Genomic DNA, 23,445 nt, shown 5'->3' on the forward strand with positions numbered 1-23,445 from the left:
GCACGGCCTGAGTGTGTCTCTATTCCAGCACCGCCCATGCTGTGTTTCACTCATGGTCTAGCAACACCAGAGAAGAATATTAGGAGAGCACACTTCTATTGGCATTGCAGACTTCCGCACTCCCACCAGAATTCCTCATTACACGCTGCTTACAGAATCTAAGGCTTCCCTAGAACACAACCCTCTAGTTCCCAACCCTCCAGAAAGCCCTTTGCAAACTCAGCAGGGCCTGGCTTTGGGGAGGCTTGGTCTGTGGCGTTGATCAAGAAGCACAGGAAGGCAGAAGGCAGCTGTCTTTAGCCTTCCCTTAGCCTCAATCTTGTACCCCAGCCCTTGTGATGCTGCCTGCCGCATAGAGTATTGCTTCCCCACCACCCCTCGGTTGAGCGTATCTGGACTCGTCCTCACTGGCACACCAAACTGCGGTCCTCCTGGGGGAGTCTTCCTCCAATCAAACTGACCATGGAAATTGGAAACTATCATCATGTCCCAGACCTGAATAATTGCAACAGAAGTGGCTGTATCAGGCCGATGGCAGATACGTTTTGATGCTTGAGTCGATTGGAATTCCTGAGTCTATAAGATGGAGAGAAATGATATCCTTTAAGGTTTTTTGGCTGGAGCAACTGGACAGAAAGTTGCCATTAACTGGGGTGAGGGTAGACACAATGGTAAAAGAGTCTAAAAACATGAAGGTGCGCACTAGGTAACCTGTGTTCGAATCTGATATGTGTAAGAGCAGAGTTTGGCAAACTCGGTGTGGACTGAAAATATAAATGCTAGGGCCAGGAACAAATATACATAAGCCTTTCATCCCAGCAGGTGGATCTCTGTGAGTTCGAGGCCAGCCAGGACTACAAAGTGGGGACTTTGTCTCCAAAGGAGGGGGCAGGGGAGATCACCAGCATGAAAGGGAACAGAGTGGGTTAGTGAGATGCGTCAGTCCCAGAATCCACAGAAAATACCAGGTGGGTATGGCAGCCTGTGATTCCAGCCTCAGAAACCAGAGATGAGCAACGCCAAGGGCAAGCTGGCCAGTGAGACTAGCCTTACCGGTGAGCTCTGGGTTCGATTGAGAGGCCCTGACTCCGTGAATAATGTGGGAACAAAACTGAGGATAATTCTCAACATCCACCTCATCTCCCCACGCACATGCACACGACCACACAGACACACTGCACACACACGGAAATGAAAACCTGTCATGACCCTGAAACCCTGACTAGGAGCATCCAGGGAACAAAGACAGCCAATGGTACTGAAGAAACCACAGATATAAGCAAAAGGGCTGCGTCAAGTGGGCTGTGTACACTCTGATGGAGTGTACTACTGCACCTTCAGCATGTTTATGAAGTTTAGCTGGGGGTATGGGCTAACTTGCTAGTCTCCATAGAAGATCTTTGTAGGTTAGCAGTCTCAGGCTGTAAATATCTGGGAGGAGGAAATTGACATTGCTAGTGTTTGCACACATAGATCACTCATAAGCTCTCACCTTGGCACCAGAGGAGGGCTATCTCATTTCCATGACTGACCCATAAGTAGAAGCCTCTGCCAATTTCCCATGGGTCTGTGGTCTTGACATGGTTGGGTCATGTCAAACAACACATTCACTCAGGATTTCCCTTGATAGGGAGTTTTGTAGCTCCCCACAAAAGAAAGGAAATAAAAGTGCAGGCTAGGAAAATGGCTCTGCAATTTAGGCCAATTAGTGATCTTCTAGACCTGAATTTGGTTTCCAGTACCCAGGTCTGGCAACTCACAACTCCAGCCCCAGCGGTTCTGACACCATCTTCTGGCCTCCAAAGGCACTGTACAGACCTGGAATCTACTCGCACAGATACACACACATATACATAAATAAAGAAGTGTGGCTGGTGTGAGAGCCCTGGAAAGAGGCCTGCTGGTCTCAGAGGTTTTTACCAGGGAAGAGAAATATAGATGTTCTTATAGAAACTTCACAACTTTATGAGGCACAAGCCATTGGTGTTCTGTTCAGGAAATTTTCCCCTGTGCCTATGTGTTTGAGGCTCTTCCCACTTTCTCCTCTATTAGTGTCAGTGTATCTGGTTTTATGTGAAGGTCCTTGATCCACTTAGACTTAAGCTTTGTAAAAGGAGATAAGAATGGGTCAATTTGCATTCTGCTATATGTTGAACTCCAGTTGAACCAGCACCATTTGTTGAAAATGCTGTCTTTTTTCCATTAGATGGTTTTAGCCCCTTTGTCAGTGTTTACAAGCTGATACAACTACTCTGGAAATCAGTCTGGTGGTTCCTCAGAAAATTGGACATAGTACTACCTGAGGATCCAGCTATACTACTCCTGGGCATATATCCAAAAGGTGCTCCAACATACAAGTACACGTGCTCCACTATGTTCATAGCAGCCTTATTTATAATAGCCAGAAGCTGGAAAGAACCCAGATGCCCTACTCAGCTATCAAAAATAATGACTTCATGAAATTCATAGGCAAATGGAATGAACTAGAAAATATCATCCTGAGTGAGGTAACCCAATCATAAAAGAACACACATGCTATTCACTCACTGATAATTGGATACTTGCCCAAAATCTCAGAATACCCAAGAAACAATTCACAGACTATATGAAGTTCAAGAAGAAGGAAGACCAAAATGTAGATGCTTCAGTCCTTAGAAGTGGGAACAAAATACTCACAGGAGGAAATACAGGGACAAAGAGTGGAGTAGGGACTGAAGGCAAGGCCATCCAGAGACTGCCCCACCTGGGGATCCATCCCATATGCAGCCACCAAAACCAGGCACTATTGCTGATGCCATAAGTGCTTACTGACAGGAGCCAGATACGGGTGTCTCCTGAGAGGCTCTGCCAGAGCCTTACTGATACAGATGAGGATGCTTGCAGCTGAGCACAGGGACCACAATGGAGGAGTTAGAGAAAGGACTGAAGGAGCTGAAGGGGTTTGCAACACCATAGAAAGAACAACAATATCAACCAACCAGACCCCTCAGAGCTCCCAGGGACTAAACCACCAACCAAAGAGTACACATAAAGGGACCCATAGCTCCAGCCACATATGCAGCAGAGGATGGCATTGTCTGGCATCAATAGGAGGAGAAACCCTTGGTCCTGTGAAGGTTCATCTCCCCAGTGTAGGGGATGCCAGGGTGTTGAGGTGGGAGTGGTGGGTGGGAGGGGGAGCATCGTCATAGAAGCAGAGGGAAGGGGGAGGGGCTATGGGAGAGGGGGGAAAGGGAATAACATTTGAAATTTAAATACATAAAATATCCAACAAAAAAATTTTAAAGGTCACATTAAGAAAAAGAAGAAATATAGATGCTCATACTCCATCTAGGACTGCAAGGGCAACGGTGTGGCTCAGTGGTAGAGCACTTGCTTAGCCCGGTCAGCCACAGAGGGAGAAAAAGAAAGACATTGAATGAGTGTCCCCACGGGTCTAGGTATTCGCACTTGAGCTCCAGTTAGTGGTGCCATTTGGGAAGTTACAGAATCTTTAGGATGTGCACCCTGGATGGACGAAGTGCTTCACAGAGGTTTCGAGGATTTATAACCTCGCTCCAATTCCTGCAAATCCCCCCTTTTCTCTCTCTCCTCCCCTCCCCCAACCCCCACCTCTCCCCCCAACCCCCTCCTCTCCCTCTCTCCTCTCCTGTGTGACTGTGTTCAGACAGCCTCCTGCTACCATGCTTCTGTGACAAAGGGACTGTCAACACTTTCCTCTGTAAGTTGTATCACATCAATATGAGAAAGTAATTAACATGATAGCACACTGATAGCTGCCTTTGAGTGAGTTATAAAAATGTGCCCTATCCAGGCAGAAGAACTGGAAATGCATGACACTGTCAGAGTAATTCCAATCCGGCAGATGTCAGCAGGAAGGTTCATGGTTTGTACAAGCAAAGGAAGGCTAGATTTCAGCTCTACTATAGCAGAGCAATACGTGGCAGCCAGTTCAAGATGTCCTGCCCACCCCCAAACACACTCTGCTAAAGGGTTCTTAAGTTCCCCAACATTTCAGTACTGTTGGGTCTCAGTGATTTGACACTGGACTACCTAAGTAAAAACCCAAACTCTGCTCTCTCCTCACCAGGACCCTTGCTTTTACATGTATATGTTTATTTACATGTATAAACACATACATGCACATGAATATACACACATATATGCACATGAATACACACATACTCATTTACATGTACATGAGTGCACATACACAAACATACATGCACATGAACACACACACGCACACACACACACGCGCACACATGCACACGCACACAGAGTACAAGTTTGGAAGTCAGAGAACAACTATGAAAATTGGCTCTACCCTTCCACCATGTGGGCTGAGAGAATGGAGTTTGTCAGCCCTGATGCTATCTTTGCTCGCACAGCCATTTCTCCCGGCCCTTCCCTGGGAACTTTATAGACAAGCTGCTGGGTTCCCTCGAATATTCATTTCACCATCTGTTAAACACGAAGCATAAGAGTACCCTCCTCAAGAGTTTTCAAGGTGAAATAAGTCGTGCATAGGCGTACATATCCTAAATAATTTAGCCCAGAGCTCAGGCCCCTAGCAGGAGCTCAGAAGGGTTAGTTGATGCCATTCTCCCATCTTCAGAGAGACAGCTGGATCTGCTTATGAACATTTAGTTTATCTAACATCGTTCATCTACTATTCAAGACTGCTTTCTCTCCATCCTCCTAACTACAGTCTAAAGCAGAGTTTCCCTCCGGTGCCTCCTTGTATCAGGTCTCTTGACTAAAATCTAAAGCGTAATTCCTACACGTGGACTAATTAGGAATGCAATGTGCCTGAACAATGCTAGAGGGGGAAAAAATCTGAACTACAACCTTGAAACCAGTTCCAGGGGTGCTGTGTCAGAGGCTTGCTCCGTGCTCCTGAGTGGGAGCCACCGTCGTAATGCACTACGGGCCATTATCCTGGAGACAGTGCTTTTGCATTACCTCGGCTTCCAAGACTTCACGATCCAACAGAGTCAAACAGTCTACATTAGAACAGATGTTGGATATCACAGGCACATTGTAACCAAAACTTTTAGGAACTTCCTAGATTTGAAGCTCTGTTTATTGAATCTTGGAATGGTCATCTTATTGATTGTCTTAGTCAGGGTTTCTATTCCTGCACAAACATCATGACCAAGAAGCAAGTTGGGGAGGAAAGGGTTTATTCAGCTCACACTTCCACATTGATGTTCAACAACAAAGAAAGTCAGGACTGGAATTCAAGCAGAGATCATGGAGGGGGGGGTGCTGCTTACTGGCTTGTGTCCCCTGATTTGCTTGGTCTTCTTTGTTATAGAAACCAGCCCAGGGATGGCACCACCCACAAGGGGCTGGATCCTCCCAACTTGATCACTAAGAAAACGCCTCACAGCTGGATCTCATGGAGGCGTTTCAACGGAGGCTCCTTTCTCTGTGATAACTCCAGCTTGTGTCAAGTTGACACACAAAACCAGTCAGCACACTGATGTTCTTTGAGAAATCATCAAATTGATCTCTTTCCTCCTCCCACAATGGTGAGCTGTGCAAAATCTAAACAAAATTAAAATATGTGCTTCCAAGATTGAGCTTGTTTCCTCACATGTATCCCTAAACAAAAACTAAAATGGAGGGGGGATTGCTCTGACCAATATGATGTAAAGCAAAGGAAAAAGACCTCTACCTATATGGAGGTATCAAGTCCCTCTGAGTATAAATAGCTAATTGGGACTAATTTTCTGTTTTACACTTATTGATTGATTTACTTATTTATTTTGAGGAGGAGCATGAATACCAGACTGCGCTTATAAAGGTCAGAGGACAATTGGTGGGACTTGGTTCGCTCTGTCTTCCATATGGAATCCAAGGACAAAATCAGGCGATCAGGCTTGGTAGCGAGTACCATTACTTCAGATCCATGTTGGCGACCTGCCCTTGTTGTTGTTGTTGTCGTCGTTGATGTAATGGAGGCAAAGAGCTAGGGTTTGACTTCTGATTTAATTGAAAATAACATTGCATATAGGAATTTCACGGGTGTCCACAGTTCTTATTGAATCTAGGTTGTAGAAATGGAAGAGGTTGAATGGATGTTGTGCTTGTTACATTTCAAGGAGTTAAAGTTCCTCATAATTTTCGCTTGTTGGAAGAACTTGAAGAAGGACAAAAGGGAGTAGGTGATGGTACGGTTAGCTGGGGCCTTGAAGATGATGAAGACATGACACTTACAAGGTGGACAGGCATGATAATTGGGCCACCAAGGACAAACTATGAAAACAGAATATACAGCCTGAAAGTAGAATGCGGATCTAAATACCCAGAAGCACCTCCATCCGTTAGATTTGTAACGAAGATTAATATGAATGGGATCAATAATTCCAGCGGAATGGTGGATGCACGGAGCATACCAGTATGAGCAAAATGGCAAAATTCCTATAACATTAAAGTTGTACTTCAAGAGCTAAGACGTCTTATGATGTCCAAAGAAAATATGAAGCTTCCACAGCCACCAGAAGGACAGACATACAACAACTAATTTTAGTGGATCTCAAACTTGTCTTAAATCAACAACCTTCTACTCATGTTAATGTCTTGATTAAATATTACCATGCAAAATACCCACACATTAAGTAAAAGAATTGCAGCTGGTAAACATGACCTGGACAGTTGTAAGAACATATTTAATATATGTGCACCTATTATGTTTTCAGGTAACAAGAGAAGTGCAGCACAATTTTTCTTTCTCTTCTTAAAAGCACTGTCATTTAAACATGAATCTGAAGCATTCAAAATGGAATTCAGGTTGTCAAGACAGAAGCATGGCAAAAGAGTGTCAGATGGCCACGGGAACCTTTGTTTTTCTGAAAGTAAAGTCTCAAGAAGGAAGAACAGAACTGGCAGGCTTTATCCACCATATTTAGAGCTGCAGATGGAATTGTTTAAAGTAGCAGACATAATGACTAGTCACCAATTGTGTTAATCCTTGAAGCGGTGTGGGTGCTGACTACTGTTAGTGTCAAACATAGGTGCAGGATGGTTTTTATACCTGTATTTATAATAAAAAGATGTTTGGGGTTTTGAATTTCTGTTAAAAGCTGTTCTCGTTTGTTGACATGATAAGTTGTTTACAGTCTTTGTTTAATAAAACATGCTTAGAAGTTTTAAGTGAAGACAACAAAAAGGGTTGGATATGTGGTTTTGAGATGAAAGTTAGTCTTAAAATGTAAATAAAATATGGAATGTGTCTTCAAAAAAAAAAAAGAATTTCACACGATGACCTCACTCCCCTCCTCTGATGACACACTCTGCAACTGTTACCGTATAAAATAACAATTCGTATATATTTCACAAAGGCACATATTTTAAACCTTTCAGCAAGCGAAATTTCCATGTTTTCTATATAGTAATGTCTTCTAACTTAGGGACCTGTTGTACTGTATAAAAATAACAGTAGACCCAAGATCAAAACGCCATCCCATACAAGCCCAGCATGTCAGTTACCTTTGTATTACTTAAAAAGCCAAAGAACTCTACAAACCACATACCTTAGTGGTTTTCTATTCTAATACTTTTCTATTACTGTGAAGAGATACCATGACCAAGCAACTCATAGAGAAAGCACTTCATGTGGGCATGCTTAAAGTCTCAGAGGATGAGTCCACAACCATCATGGCAGGGAGCATGGTAGTAGGCAGGCATAGTGCTTGAGGGCTTACATTTTACACAAGCAAAAGGCAGAGGGAGATAGCTAGAAACGGTGTGGGCTTTTGAAACCTCAAAGCCTACTCCTACTAACATAACTCCTCCAACAAGGCCATACCTCCTAATCCTTCCCAAACAGTTCCAACAACTGGGAACCAAGTATTCAAATGTATAAGCTATAGGAGCCATTTTCATTCAAACCACCACATTACAGTAATGACCAGCCTAGCCAAACATGCCGACTGGGGAAATGGTATCATGAGTATTATGGGGCTAACCAACAATTTTCTGATTGGATTTAAGGCTCACTACACAACTGTAAACCTGGCCAAGAGCCCTTGGATGAGGAGAGGAACATAATATCAAACTGCCTTATAAACCTTTATAAGGTTATAAAAATATAACCTTTATATCCATTTTTCTAAAAGCCAAAGAACTAAATTAGTCAAAGTGAAACCAAAGAAGATAATCTAAAATGTAAGGCAGCAGAGAAGCTTTTACTGAATCATTCAGAGCAGAAATAACATTCCGCTATTAAACATGCAACACATCAAGTCTAAGCCACCAAACCAAGAGTAACATGGCCTCCATGCATAACTTTCAAGGTGACTATGTTTTGTTGTTGTTGTTGTTGCTCTGATCCAGTGAGCCCATGGATCCAACCCTCTATCTTATTATAAGGCAGCTCAAATGTATATGAAGTCTCCTGGGGTCTGGCAGTTTGGAAAGACCCAGAACAATAAGAGAACAGTAAAGAAAATTCTTACTGACCTTGATTACAAACAAACAAACAAACAAACAACAACAAAAACTAGCAAAACAAACGGAACTAGAAAATATCATCCTGACTTAGGTAACCCAGGTCCAAAAGACATGCATTGTATGTACTCACTGATAGTGGACATTAGCCAAAAAGTTCAGAATACTCACGATACAACCCGCAGACCCAAAGAAGCTAAACAAGGAGGAAAGCCCAAGTGAAGATGCTTGAATCCCACTTATAAAGGGGAATAAAATAGTCATGGGAGGCAGAGGGGGAAGGGACCTGGATGGGAGAGAGGAGAGCAAGGGAATAAGGAAGGCAGGATTAGGTATGCGGGGGAGAGAGAAGAGAGGTCCAGTAGGCCAGGAGAATGAACGGAAATATGCAGATGCCCGGTGGGGTTAAGGGATTCTCTAGAAGTCCCAGAGACCTGGGATGAGAGAGGCTCCCAGGAGACACTGCAGGTGACCTTAGCGGAAATGCCCAACAGTGGTGATATGGAACCTGAAAAGACTACCTCTGGTAGCCAGACACGACCCCCATTGGAGAGATGGGGACACTAACCCACCTACAAAACTTTCGATCCAAAATTGGTCCTGTCTAAAAGAAATACAGTCACAAAGATGAGCAGAGACTGAAGGAACGGCAGGCCAGTGGCCGGCCCATTTTAAGACCCGTTCCATGGACAGGCACCAATCCCTCACACTATTAATGATGCTATGTTGTGCTTGCAGACAGGAGCCTAGCTTGGTTATCCTCTGTGAGTCTCTACCCAGCACCTGACCGCGAGAGATGAGGATAACCACAGACGAACTTTGAACAGAGATCAGGGACTCCTATAGAAGAGTAAGGGGAAAGATTAAAGGCCCTCAAAGAGATAGCTACCCCACAGGAAGACCAACAGTGTCAATTAACCTGGACCCCTGAGAGCTCCCAGAAATTGAGGATATACAGGCTGGTCTTAGGCCCCTGGCACATATGTGGCAGAGGGCTGCCATTGCTAGCCTCAGTGGGAGAGGATGTGTCTAATCTTGTAGAGACTTGATGCCCCAGGGTGGGAGGATATAGGGGGCTGCCCTCTCAGAGGCAAAGAAGAGGGGAAGGAACTATATGAGGGGGCTACCAGGAGGGGGCAGCACTTGGGATATAAATAAATAAATAAATAAATAAATAAATAAATAAATAAATAAATAAATAAATACCTCAAATTTATTTCGATGTAAAATAAAGCTTATTTTGATGTAAAATTCAGGCCTGCAAGCTAACTGAGCTGGTAAGGGCACTTGCCACTAGGTCTGACGTACTGAGTTCAACCCCCAGGACCCACATAGTAGAAGGAAAGACTGAGTCCCCCACCACCCAAAAGTTCTCTGATAGCCACACAAAGCACTGTGCCACACACACTCACTCATATATTTAGATAAATAGATTGGTTCAGAGAAGGGGGGACAGAATGTATTTTTTTTTCAAAATCATATTTCTTCTTTGTTCTCTGGAGATAAATAGAAGCCAGCCTGGTGGCATAAAGAAAATCAGGCCACGGACCTTGAAAACGCTGCATCCACTTCTCAGAAATCAGTAGAGGCCTGGGGGCGGGTGGGGAGGGGAGACCAGTTGTATGGAACTGTTTTAAATTTTTCACATTATCTCTAAGCCCTGGGTTTTAAAGGAGGGAGTTGGGGTGTGTGTGCTTTCTCTTTAATGTTTTTTAAACCCTGCAGAATCTTTAAATCAAACTATCTGAGGTCACTATTTACGAGCAGTTTTTAGGTTTCCCTATGACTCTATGTAGCTGATAACTCCTTTGAACTGTTTTCCATCCTCCCGACTACGCATTTTTCTAGGAAGTGGAAGCTTTTTCTCCTGGTGTGAAAGCTCCCCTACCTTGTGACCGTCTCTCCCAGGGTCTGTTGTGGCTTAACCTTTCCTGGCTTCTTAGGCATGGAGGTCCCACCCGAGGGCTCATCCCTCACATTCTGTTCTCTGATCCCATTGTATCGCTCATTTAGAACAGACTTGGCTCGCTGTAGAGTTTCAGCTCTATTTACAGCCTCTGACTCACAAAGCCATCTGTTTAGTCCCGGTTCTCTCACACGCTTCAGGACCTAGGTCACTAGGCTGCCTTACAGACAGAGTTTACGCTCTTTCCCCTGAATACAGTTGGCGGCACATGCTTTTGATCCTAGTACTCAGGAAGCAGAAGCAGGTGGATCTCTGTGAGCTACACGCCAGTCAGGAATACACAGTGAGACCCTGTCTCAAATAAAAAAAAGTAGTTTGTTTTTTTTTTTTTAGTTCTAAATCACATTAAAGACATCATCCTAAGGCTGGACACCAATCTCAGCAGCTTCTAAAATGCTCTTTTACTCTCTTCATATTAGGACAGTGAAAAGACCATATTGTGTCTCCCTAGTAACTCCCATATTGGCCAATGCTATCCCATGCCCTCCCACCCCTACCCCCGGGCTTCCTTAGTCAAGTCTCTCAGGATTAATCAGAGTTGACAGAAATATCCCACTTGGTCTCCCCTTTTCCAGTTTTGACTCCTTTAATTTACCCTCCAAATTATTCCTGAACGGATATCTTTTTTGAATGTATTTTATATGTGTGGGTACATGTTGGATCATGCCTTTAATCCCAGCACTCAAAAGGCAGAGGCAGGCGGATCTATGTAAATTCCAGGCCAGCCTGGTCTACCCAGTGAGATCCAGGACAGCGAGGATACATAGTAAGACCCTGTTGCAAAAAACAAATAAACAAACAAACAAAATTCAGACTTCATTGAATGACTCAGTAACTCGTTCTAGCCTGCCTTACCAAATCTCTCCCTTTCTCTTTGGCATACCTCCTGTCTGTACCCCACCCCCCACGTAAAGAATTTGAAGTTCTCTTAATAGAGTATAGCAGTTACACCCTTAGACTTTTACTCTGTTCTTTCTGCCTGGAGTGTCCCTGCCCAGTAGCCCCTGCGCAAACACCCTCTCATCTTTGAGATTTCACTCAGTCCACTTAAAGCCGCATACACGCTAGGCCAGTCAGATTGGTTTGCAGTAGAGGTGCTTGCTACCAAGCAACATGAGTTCCATCTCTGGAACTCACTGGACAGAAGAATGAGCTCCTGTGAGTTGTCTTCTATGTATCTTCCACATACACCACTGTGGAACACTTACACCTATATACGCCCATACAAATATCTATGTTTATATTTAAAATTTATATATAATATATAAGAATAACATAATTATCTATGTATGTTATATATTATATAAACATATATAATAATAAACATTCATAATATAAACATTTATGTTATTTAATTATATATAATTACAAAACAAAACCTTACCACACTTAACTTACACGTTCAGAGATAACCAATGCAGCCTTCTCTCTGTTTGCACAGCCTTCTGGCACAGACCCCTCTGGGAATCTAATTATCATCCTAACATCTAAGATGCCTTCTAAACAAACAAAACACATGAAATTAAAAACACTACCTTCAGGCTGGAGAGATGGCTTAGTGGTTAAGAACACTAACTGTTCTTCCAGAGGTCCTGAATTCAATTCCCAGCAACCACATGGTGGCTCACAACCATCTGTGATGGGATCCCCTTCTGGTGTGTCTGAAGACAGCTACAATATACTATACTTAAAATAAATAAATCTTTTTTTTAAAAAAGCACCACCTTCAATGAAACTTGTTATTATCCATGCTACAAAGAAATAAATATTCCACAATAGTAACTAATACTTTCTAAAACTGAGTGCCACTGTCCCTGACATTCCTCTCCAAGGGTCCTGTGCAGAAGGGTACTGTGACGGAAGGTTAGGAAGGTAGAGGGATCACAGTAGGGCATACGTGACTCAGTGGGTAAAGATGCTTAACACCCAGACTGACAACTAAGTTCTAGTTATGTATGCACATGGTCGTAGGGGAGAACTGATTCTCAAGGTTACACAGACATTGTGCACCGTGCCCCCAATACACACACACACACACACACACAAATAAATAAATAAATAAAAGACTCAAGGGGATCTGTCCCTGTACAAACCCAGTTTGAAAGCACAGACTCACAAGAGTGGTGGCGAAGATCAGGACAATAAGAACAACTAAGCCCTCTGTCAGCAACTAAGCTTGTCTAATTAACACAACCACAACTAGTCAAGCAGACGGAGGCCCAGTTCTGAGGCTGACACCTAGGAGACCTTGCCCTGCAGTGTGCTGGGGGGGGAGGGTACTGCACCACAAAAGACACTGTTTCCTAGAAACTAACGACACGACAGTGGATGAACAATTGTTCAGTGCCACAAGCAGACTAAAAGCTGCTGGCTACCTATGACTTCTCAGACAGTTCTTGCAGTATAAAAGATCAACATAGAAACTCAACAAGTGAACTGGAAAATAAAGCTAAGCGTGGGGGCACACATCTTCAGTGTGTGTTTGGGAGGGAAAGATCTCTGAGTTCAAGGCCAACCTGGGCTACAGAGAAAGCTCCAGGACAGCCAGAGCTATGTAGAAAGACCCTGTCTCAAAACAAGAAAGAAAGAAAGAAAGAAAGAAAGAAACAAACAAACAAACAAACAAACAAACAAACAATGAGAGAGGAAGAGAAAAGAAAAACTGGAAAATAAAGACCCAAACATATGTCATAATCAATAATAGAGAAGTCCAATAAAACAATTACATGTGTGCTCACATAACACACATAAAACACACAAATATATATGTATATATATGTGTGTGTATACATGTATATATATACATATATGTATATATGTATATATATTCTCCATTTAATGAAGAGTGCACGCTAGGGCACTGGAGAGATGGCGCAGTGATTAACAATGCTTGCTCCTCTTTCAGAAGAGCTGAGTTCAGTTCCCAGAACCATGTTGGGATGGTCACAACTGCCTGTAATTCCAGCTCCAAGGAACCTACCACCCTTTTCTAGTCTTTGTGGACATCTGCACAAATATGACCCACATGATCACACACATACCTCGCACACATACACACTCATCCTTTTTAAAAGGGTGCAAGTTTGGTGTGCTGGTATGCACCTGTGATCCCAGCACCATGGAGAATGAGGAGGGGGACCGTGAGCACCAGCCTGGTGAGAATCTGAGAAAGAGATTGAGAGGGGTAAAGGAGCGGGTCAGAACTGCAAAGTCAAAAGGGGGAGATGGAAAAGTACGTCAAAGACCACAAAAGGGGGAGGGTCAAGAAGCAACCACGACAACAGCAACGAAAAGAAAATCAAAACCCAAAACTTTAGTGACGTTAGCAAAACAAAGCATTATGCCCAGGAACATGATGCATAGCAAATTATACTTGACTTATATTTCATGTCACAGGATCAATAAATAGTAACATTAAATACGATTAAAATTAGCTTCTCATTCACACACAAAAAATATACAAATAAAAGCTGCCCAACTTCATCCATAACAAACATTTCTTTTAAATAGAGTGGAGAAAGATGTCATTATCATGCATGCATCAGCCCCCTGCTCCCTGCTCTCAGCTGCAGATATCACTGCCATGCATGCATGCATGCATCAGCTCCCTGCTCCCTGCTCTCAGCTGCAGATATCACTGCCATGCATGCATGCATCAGCCCCTGCTCCCTGCTCTCAGCTGCAGATATCACTGCCATGCATGCATGCATCAGCCCCCTGCTCCCTGCTCTCAGCTGCAGATATCACTGTCATGCATGCATGCATGCATGCATCAGCCCCCTGCTCCCTGCTCTCAGCTGCAGATATCACTGCCATGCATGCAGCATGCATCAGCCCCTGCTCCCTGCTCTCAGCTGCAGATATCACTGTCATGCATGCAGCATGCATCAGCCCCTGCTCCCTGCTCTCAGCTGCAGATATCACTGCCATGCATGCATCAGCCCCCTGCTCCCTGCTCTCAGCTGCAGATATCACTGCCATGCATGCATGCATCAGCCCCTGCTCCCTGCTCTCGGCTGCAGATATCACTGTCATGCATACATGCATCAGCCCCCTGCTCCCTGCTCTCGGCTGCAGATGCCTTATGAGTAGCAGCTTCAAGGGCTGGCCTTGGCTTCCTAAAATGATGCAGTATGAATGTGAGCCAAGTAAACCCTTTCGTCTGTCTGTCTTAGCAACGGGTCACTAATGTATGACAGAAATCATGTAACTGCTTTACCTAATTAAAAACTCACAATTCAATCCTCTCTAAAATCAAAACCTCACAAAATAATTTGGGGGGGGGGGTTTAAGAGGGAGGGTTTCTCTCTGTAGTCCTGGATGCCCTGGAACTCACTCTGTAGAACACACTGGCCTTGAACACACAGAGATCCACCTGCCTCTGCCTCCTAAATTCTGGGATTAAAGGCATGTGCACAATGCCTGATTCTTTATTCATATTTCAATAAAGCTGCATAACCACACATGAAAGGATAATTTTAAGTGACTTCAAAGCATATTTGTCTAATAGCCCTAGAACGATAACTTCTAGGGGAAAAGAATATTAAAATATTCTTCATAAAATGAATTCTTATTTTAGATATTGTATATCCATTTGAGTATATTAATAAATACATATGCATACATGTATACATGACTTCATTTGTGAAATTATGAAATGGTTTTTTCAGTATTGAAAAAAGATACAAATATAAAATCAAAAAAATTTTAAATTACACCTTATAGTTCTATATTTGAAAGTGTTAGTATAGACCATTTATACTCTTTCTGAGAATTAACTACTCTCTAGCTCTGTTGCTAAACATTGGGAAGGACAGCACTGGTACCCCTAGTGAATAGACTGTTCCCTAACTGCTACTCCCCATAAGGAAGAAAGAAACTCCCAGGAGCAGAGTCAGGAGATGTACAAAACCAGGAAGAACTGGGAACTTCTTATGTGGGGAAGTAAATCCCACTGAGTCTAGTCAAGAGCTCAAGAGCTGGGGGACAAAGTGGCTGGATTTTAATTGAAATTTTTAAAATGTAAATAAAGTTAAATAGGTAAACTTTAAAGAGCTGAGGAACCAAAAGCTTCTTACAAACCCAAACATGAGCACTGAATGGAATAGAAATTACAGTAGAACAAAGGATAAATGAGTTATTAAAATTAGTTCAAGAAAGAGTCAACAGTCACCTTTCAAAATTGTTAAGATAACACCTAGCTCCTGAAACTTGATGAATATGGGGAAATGAGAGCTATGCTTTAGGGTAATTAATAATAATAATAATAATAATAATAATAATAATAATAACAATGAAGAGGTTTTTATAGGATAAATCCAAGCAATAAAAAACATGAAGAACTATAGAATGGTAACAATGACTATTTATAATTTTATGCTAATAGTTCTAGACAATGACCATCAGCGAAAGCCAAGATTCGTAGGGAGTGTTTACTAAGGAACACTGGGGACTACACAGAGACTGGACTCACTGATCAGTCTTACTCTCTCTGACAGTGAGACTGGCCAGACACTCTTCAGTGGGAATGATGTCACACCACCTATGAAGTATTCCATGCAAAAGAATTGAATCAAAATCTAACCAAGCCCTGTCTATACCTGATCAACAAGTATGTTGATTTTTTTTCATTTTAGCAATTCTAGACGTTCAGTGATATCTGTAAAATTCAAGTCACATTTCTCTAGTGACACTTACTATCTGAAAATGTTCACTATCACTTGGAGAAATGAAAATTAAACTCAAGACAGACTCTACCAAATGTCATCTAGAATAGCTAAAACAGAAAAGATTAGTAATGTAAGATCAAAGGCAAAAAACACCTCAAGATCTCACACACAGCTAGTGACAACTGCTACCAGCGAGTCTGGCCAGTTTGACTTGACTCTCTTTTAAGCGTGGGTGCGTGCGTGCGTGCGTGCGTACCACACGTATGTGAGTGCTTTCAGAGGCCAGAAGACTGTCAGACCCCTGGAGCTGGTTGTGATCTCCCTGATATAAGTGAACTCAAGCCCTCAGGAAGGAGCAGCAAGCACTCTTGACCATTCAAGCCAGCTCCAAATACACTTCTTAGTAACTACGTGACAGAAATGACAGTGTATGTCTACATGTGGTCATGTATGAAAATATCCATGATGACCTTATTCATAGTACACGGAGCTAGAAATTTCAGACATCCAGGAACAATGAGATCATTGATGATATGATTAAACCACGGTATTAATGCAAGAAAAAGCAGTGAAGCGTTGATTCAGGCCACAAGGTGAATGGAAGGCGTAAATGTCACGCTGAGTATGTGACATACATACCCACTGATTCCATTCAGGACACCGTAGAAAGGACAAGATAGGGACAGAGCAATGAGCACTTGTGAGAAGCCAGAGTTGATTAAAGAAATCGACCTCGGAAGAGAGCATTGCATTTAATTGCAGTATGCTGGTGGTTATATGCCTAGTTTCTGTGTCAGACTTAACAAGTTGCAAGCTTTTAGGGCTGATTTTCTTTAAAGTGTGTGTGTGTGTGTGTGTGTGTGTGTGTGTGTGTGTGTGTGTGTGTGTCAGAGGCCAAAGAAGGCATCAGATTCCCTAGATCTGGAATTACAGGTGGCCTGACATGAGTGTAGGAAACAGAACCCCAATCCTGCACAAAAGTAGTATACATTCTTGATGGTTGACCCATCTCCTCCAGCCCACAAGTTAATAATATGTATATGTGTGTGTTATATATTTATGTATACTATATATGTAAATGTGTATATATATTTATATATAATATTTTTTCAATGAATTTCAATTAAACATAAAAGTCTGGCTTGAGACATTGAAAAGGGCCTCTGAGGCACGAATGAAGTCCTAAGTTTGATTCCAAGCATTGGAAAGAGAAAGGAGAGGAGGGAAAGGAAACATTGGGTTGGTCTGATAGGGTTCTTTGAAGAACTCATTCAGAAGTCATTCGGCTGTGTCAGCACATCAGCTCCACTCGGACGGACCACTCAAGTACTTCAGCACCCAAGCCCAACTTGAATTCTCTTTTTCAGACAGAGTCTCATTGATTAGCCCTGTGTGGCCTCAACTTCCTGCTTCAGACTGGAACCTGTTAGGCATACAGGTATGTATAGTCACGCCTGGCTCCAGCTGCATTTTAACCTGCACGTAGGTGCACTGTGTGCGTCCAGTGGCCACAGAGGCCAGAAGACAACGCTGGATCTCTATAACTGGGGTTACAATGGTTGTGAGTCAGCCCGTGGGTTCTAGGAATCAAACACAGATCCTTTGAAAGAAGAGCAAGTGCTCTTAACCACTGACTTATTTATAATGTTTACTTCCCAGGATCCAAACCTATGAGTCCAGTTTACCAGTCGTCCCACATACCTGATGAATCCATTCAATGCTACTTGTAACTCAGTACCGTGGTATCGATTTGATGTGTACTTTTCTTTCCAGTAATTCAAAGTTGGCCTATATATGTGTTTATTGTCAAAACTATAGAAACAATTTCTGAGCACGTTATACTATTTGTTTAATTCTTCTTGAAGTTATTTTTAATAACAGAGTAAGAAAAAGAAGACTCTGACCATTGACCCAGTTCGTCACATTCATGTCTGAATAAACTCATGAGGAGCCTTTAGCAAAATTTTAACTGCTGCTGTCTCATCTTTTTCCAGTACTATGCTGTGTCGGCAGCAGAAGTCTCTATGATCATTTCTTTTTCATTTACATACGTCAGGGTTAGCATAGTAGGAGGAACACCCTGAGCCCAGAATCCTCAAGACAGCAGAGGTTTTGTGGCTATTCGAAGATCAAAAAACACCAGCAAGTTTATCTTTAAATTCCTCCCTCTTACCCAAAACCTTTGTTCCCAGGGACACTTATCCAGTTAGTTTGGACCTAAATGGATTTGAAATTCAAATTAAATGTACATTGAAATAGTGACGGGTTTGGTGGTTTTAGCCCCAGGTAAAGCCCCAGAGGTTGTTCTGGAACACACAGATGGGAGGGAGGTGTCAATTCCCTAATTGGTTCTTGGCTGGGTCAATAAAGACCAGAACTAGTCTCTATTACTGCAGTTTAAGACTGAAATGGCAGGGTTGGGGATTTAGCTCAGTGGTAAAGTGCTTGCCTAGCAAATGCAAGGCCCTGGGTTCAGTCCCCAGCTCCAGAAAAAAAAAAAAAAGACTGAAATGGCAGGGTTGGGGATTTAGCTCAGTGGTAAAGTGCTTGCCTAGCAAATGCAAGGCCCTGGGTTCAGTCCCCAGCTCCAGAAAAAAAAAAAAAAAAGACTGAAATGGCAGGGTTGGGGATTTAGCTCAGTGGTAAAGTGCTTGCCTAGCAAATGCAAGGCCCTGGGTTCAGTCCCCAGCTCCAGAAAAAAAAAAAAAAAAAAAGACTGAAATGGCAGCCGGATGGTGGTGGCGCACACCCTTGATCCCAGCACTCAGGAGGCAAAGGCACCCGATCTCTGTGAGTTAGGGAGCAGCCTGGTTTACAGAATGAGTTCCTGGAAGAGCCAGGCAGCACAGAAAAACCCTGTCTATAGGAAACAAAAGAAAAGAAAGAAAGAAAAAGAACGAAATGACTGTTAATCTCAGCACTCAAGGAGACAGGGCAGGCGCGTCTTTAATCTCAACACTTGGGAGACGAGGCAGGTGCATCTCTGATTTCAAGGCCAGGTCTAGAGAGTGAGACCCTGTCTCAAACACAAAAAAAACAGAGAGTAAAAGAGGAGAAAAGCAACTAGCCACATTACAACAACGCATGAGACAAAACACAAGGAGTGTGTATCCACAGACATGTGTGTACAATCCCTATGTAAATGCGTCTTGTTTTCAACCGTGATTTGGTCAGAGCTGCTCTGCTATGTAGATGCTTAACTCTATTTAGACAACTCAGTATTTCCCCAAACACCAAGTCTCTCTAGTCTGTTTCTGAATTAAGAAACAGGCCTTTTTTTCCTGCTCCTAGAAAACATGAGGCCACATAAATCAGCTGGTGATTCAAAAGGGCAGGTCTGCCCCACTTTTATTTCCACTGAAACATAAATGATGTTTAATGACCACTTCATCTTTACAATCCAACAGCATTTTCTCACTCAAGACTGCCCCCAGGGCAAGGAGGTTTGCCCAAAATCCCTCTCTAAGACTTCTGTATGTAATAAACACACACACACACACACACACACACACACACACACACACACATGATAAATACAAAGCTATACTTTCTCTTCTGTCGAGCCACGGTTGGGAACGGCCTCTTTTTCCCTGTTCAGTCTCGTTCTTGACTGTTTTCTATTCTCACACTTTTTTCCTTTCTTTTTCACGCCACATTTAATTTAGCTTACCCTGAATTTTGTGTAGCCTTGTAAGCACCTTAAGTCCTCTCTACAACAGGTGAGGAATAGATAAACTATCTTTCTATACATCCACAAAGACAGTCATTTTCCCTTGCACTAGATAAAGCCTTAAAATTTTAACTCCACGTCAACACACAAATTATCCAAGTCCACGAATTCCTTCTGGCTTTGTTGGTTCTCTCTTCACAAATACTTAAGGCTGCATACAAGTGGCACAAGTGACACACACGATTTAAGTTCAGAGGCTGATAATAGAAACCAAATTGTTTGCACAAATAAACTGCTCACTGCGCAAGTTTTATATTAAAAGAATGTGAAGTCCCTGGTGCCTCGTGTACAGTTACTCAAATAATAAAGGTCCTGTTACCCTGGAGTTTTTAAATGCTCTGTGTAAGACTACTGAGGCTTGGGCACCGGCTCACAAGAACTGTTTTCACGCTGTCTTTAATGTCACTATCAAACACTCCAAATAGCAGAACTGAGCTTCTGCTCAACTAAGTCAGCCTGGGCTGTTACACAAGGAAAAAAAACTGTTTGAACATTGCATTTGTATCTAAGTCTGAAATGCCTGCAGATCCATTCTGAATGGTAGATTTTTAAAATCTGAGCTTTCACAAAGTCTCAACCTCAGGATAACTAAAAGGAGACTTCCTTATAAAAGTCCTAAGTGCACAACCTAGTTCCTAGTCATCCCATTTTAGAGAAATCATGTCTCTTCGTTCCCCCAAAGTCATCTAACCAGGCAAATAATCTGCCCATAATGGGGTTTGCCTTATGGCAAAAGTCTAATTTTAAAAAGTTGACACTTGACTCACCTGTGGCGGGACACAGTTTGGCCCACAGAGACACTGAGCCACTGCCTAAGCAGCTCCTTGTGTTTATTAAGCCGGTGCCACGGTTGTGGCTCACAATTTGGCTTATGACGACTCTGTGAGCAAACCGCCTGACAAGCACCCTAGTGTATTTCAGGATGACTGACAGGGCACAGTGGCTCAAGCGAGAAGGGGGATGGGTGCTCTTAAAGCAACAAGCCAGCAAAGACAAAAATCAAACATCAGACTTTAGTCTTCAAAGGTGCAGTGTGAAGTCATCCGTGATCAGCCTGAACACAACTTTCAGGCACACTGTACACCCAAGTCACCCAAAAGCCAAAATGGAGCATATACAAGTAGAGATAAAGAATTCACAGCAGGCAAGCTTTGTAGTTCCTGAAACTATGAAGCCTATGAATTACTAAGAATATTCCAATCCCTCTTTACGGAAATTAAATCAAGGAACCAAGAGAAAGAGATCTTACAACAGCAATGTAAAAATAGCTGATAGTTAACTTAAGCCACGTGCGGTGGCACGGGCCTTTAATCCCAGCACTGGGGAGGCTGAGGCGGGAGAACCTCGGTGAGTTGAAGGCCACCTTGGTCTACATAGTGAGTTTCAGGACAGCCAAGGCAATAAATTGAGACCTGTACTAAATTAAATAAAGTAATTTGATAGAGCTAGAGAAGTGGCTCACTGGTTAAGAGCACTGGCTCCTCTTCCACAAGCCCTACGTTCAGTGCCCAGCATTCGAACAGCAGCTCACAACCATCTGTAACTCTAGTCTCAGGAGATCAAATGTCCTCTTGTGGCTTCCATGGGCTCTAGAGCGCACATGGTGCTCAGACATACATGTGGAAAAAAAACACCATATGCATAAAACAAATAATTTTCAAATGTTAATTAAATATCAATCAAGTAATTTAAGTAATAGAAATTGTTACTAGAGATAGAAGCAAGGCATTCATGCATTTCTTCCTACTGTATGCTTTCCCTACCATCGACTTTCCTGGTTACAAAGTAGAACAGAACACTTGGAAATTCTAATTATGGTTATTTTTATACCAGCTTCTCTTGGGAATATATTTAATTAATGCGTTAGCTTAATTCTTCACATTTACAAATTTTTATATTATTTTTCAATACTTTCTACTTTTCAATTCTTTGATTCACTTAGTTTTTTTTTTAAAGTCACTCATTCTTTTAAATGCAATCCCTCCCTTTGCCAGTTGAGGGTGTCATTAGATTCTAAATATCCTCACTAGTACACTGAATGATATTTATTCTCATACTTCAGTAGGAACTGCAACAGAACATCTCCATTTTCCTTAGGAAAACTTACTAGGAAATATCCCAGTTTGTCTGGCCTGTATGAATTTGATTTGTAGTCTGCTTAACGTACATTTTCTAACTCCCATGCTCAATTATTAGTAATTAGCCCATATCTAGGAGAAGCTACAGGTTAATTATAGGGCAGACAGTTACTGGTATGATAGTATAATTATGTGTCTCTTGAGCACACAATGTTGTAACTAACAAATTTCTCATGCAACCTCCAGAGTCCTCGTTTTACAACTAAACACTCTGTTTGGAGGGATGAACATCCTTTTGCCTGATTCACTCTGAAAGTACAAACTTGGCACATGCCTTTAATCCCAAGCACTTGGAAGGCAGAGAAAGGTGGATTTCTGTAAGTTCGACGACAGCCTAGTCTGCAGATCGAGTCCTAGGCAGCCAGAGCCACAGAGAAACCCTTTCTCGAAACAAAACAATAACAACAACAACAACAACAACACTCTCCATGCATAACGTGCTTGCTTAGCAAGTATAAGGAACACCATTTGGATCCCAAGTAAATGTCTGAGCATGGAGGCCCGCCTGTGGCTCCACTGCTGGGAAGGTGCATGTTGGGGGTCCCTGGGCAGGCTGGCTAGCTAGGCTAGACATAAAGGTGAACTCTGGGTTCAATTGGGAGGTCCTGCCCCAGTGAATTGGATAGACAGCCATTGAGAAAGATACCTGATGTCAACCTCAGGTTTCCATGCAGACACACCTCCGCACCAATGTGTAAACACACCCACACACATACACACACACACACACTCACACACACACTCACTCACTCACACACACACTCACACACTCACACACACACACTCACTCACACACTCACACACACTCACACTCACACACACAGACAAACACACTCACTCATTCACACACACACTCACTCACACACACTCACTCACACACACACTCACACACACTCACACTCACACACTCACACATATGCACACATATGCACACACTCACACTCACACACTCACACACACAGACACACACACTCACTCACTCACTCACACACTCACTCACACACACACTCACACACTCACACTCACACACACTCACACTCACACACTCACACATATGCACACATATGCACACACTCACACTCACACACTCACACACACAGACACACACACACACACATACACAGTTCTCAAATCTGAAGACGGGAGGTTTTTTACTTGTACAGCAACAACAGCTAGGCAACCAAATGTAAATGCTATTGATTCTCTTTCAGAGTTTTATGGCCCTAATTTTCTAAACTGACACATTCTCAGTAGTATAAAACAGATGCTCAAAATTGGTTTTCAAATTACTCATCCAAAAGAAAACCGAAAAGTCAATGCCGCCAGTGATTAGCTTATCCCCTCTGCCAATCAGCTGCATAAGTCCGGCATACAGTAACCAGTTTTGTTTTGTTTTGTTTTGTTTTCCTGCTTTCAGCTAACCACTTAGTTCTACCTTAGTTTCCAACAAGTTTGCTTCCTAATACAGGGTCTCGTGAGCCCTGT

The 23,445-nt window shown here is 42.7% G+C and overlaps 1 protein-coding gene and 1 pseudogene across 9 annotated transcripts in view; one reads left to right on the top strand and one right to left on the bottom strand.

The window, feature by feature from the left end:
• The window catches only part of Ctnna3 (catenin alpha 3), a 1,585,684-nt gene that overhangs the window by 1,504,292 nt on the left and 57,947 nt on the right, over positions 1-23,445 (bottom strand). The window contains exon 1 of one of the 9 annotated variants that reach the window (NM_001426985.1): positions 20,590-20,691. The exons of 7 other annotated variants lie outside the window; for them this stretch is intronic. The gene's annotated coding sequence lies outside the window, so the exon portion shown is untranslated. Of the gene's footprint in view, positions 1-20,589; positions 20,747-23,445 lie in introns of those variants that run through there. One more of the 9 variants, XM_063279293.1, reaches the window with a different exon arrangement.
• Positions 6,039-6,666, top strand: Ube2v2-ps1 (ubiquitin conjugating enzyme E2 V2, pseudogene 1; annotated as a pseudogene).

This window comes from Rattus norvegicus, chromosome 20 (assembly GCF_036323735.1).
Source record: "Rattus norvegicus strain BN/NHsdMcwi chromosome 20, GRCr8, whole genome shotgun sequence".
In the NCBI taxonomy this organism is placed as follows: domain Eukaryota; kingdom Metazoa; phylum Chordata; class Mammalia; order Rodentia; family Muridae; genus Rattus; species Rattus norvegicus.